At 57.2% G+C, this 614-nt stretch overlaps 1 protein-coding gene across 2 annotated transcripts in view; it reads right to left on the reverse strand.

The window, feature by feature from the left end:
* Window positions 1–309, reverse strand: part of FTSJ1 (FtsJ RNA 2'-O-methyltransferase 1) — a 17,154-nt gene extending 16,845 nt beyond the window's left edge. Inside the window, exon 1 of one of the 2 annotated variants that reach the window (XM_006165030.3) lies at window positions 69–309. The gene's annotated coding sequence lies outside the window, so the exon portion shown is untranslated. The remainder of the gene's footprint in view (window positions 1–68) is intronic. The other variant, XM_006165029.3, reaches the window with a different exon arrangement.
* Window positions 310–614: the final 305 nt, after the last annotated feature.

Genomic DNA, 614 nt, shown 5'->3' on the forward strand with positions numbered 1-614 from the left:
TTGGCAAGACAGCGCAGGCGTGCCTCAACAGCCTCAGACCCCCAAGACCTTGGCGCCCCAGGGCCTACCTTAGCTTTGCGGAAGGAGGGTGGTCCGCGAGCAGGTGAGACGTGGCGAGAGCGCCAACCGGTGAGAAATCGCAGGGCTTCAGTGTGTGTTGGTAGCCGACCCGAATGCCCGTCTTGCATGCCTAAGGGTTATTGCGCGGAGACAAGGTCGGCATCGCGGGACGCCTAGGCTCCGGCGAGGGCAGGACCCGACCGGAACGTAACACGTGAGTTCCGTCATCTTGTGTCGACGTAGCCGGGTCACGCAAGCTGCCGTTCCCAGCATGCAGCAGGCACGACCAAAGCGGCTGAACTCACGCTCTGCGTGACCGAAACGTCGCGACGCACAGGAACTAGTTCTTTGTTCTTTTGTTTCAAGGCCAAGATCGATGTTCTCCCTCGCCCCTCCATTCTTGGACCTGATCGGCCGTTGAGCGTGGGGACTACATTTCCCAAGATGCAACTAACACGATAAGCGTCCATTCGTTTTACGCGGGCTGCTGAGCGAAATTTACCGCTGGGGCATGAAAGAGAGAGAAAAAAAAAAAAAAAAAAAGAAAGTGCCTC

The sequence above is a fragment of the Tupaia chinensis genome, unplaced genomic scaffold (assembly GCF_000334495.1).
Source record: "Tupaia chinensis unplaced genomic scaffold, TupChi_1.0 Scaffold143793_1, whole genome shotgun sequence".
Classification (NCBI taxonomy): Eukaryota; Metazoa; Chordata; class Mammalia; order Scandentia; family Tupaiidae; genus Tupaia; species Tupaia belangeri.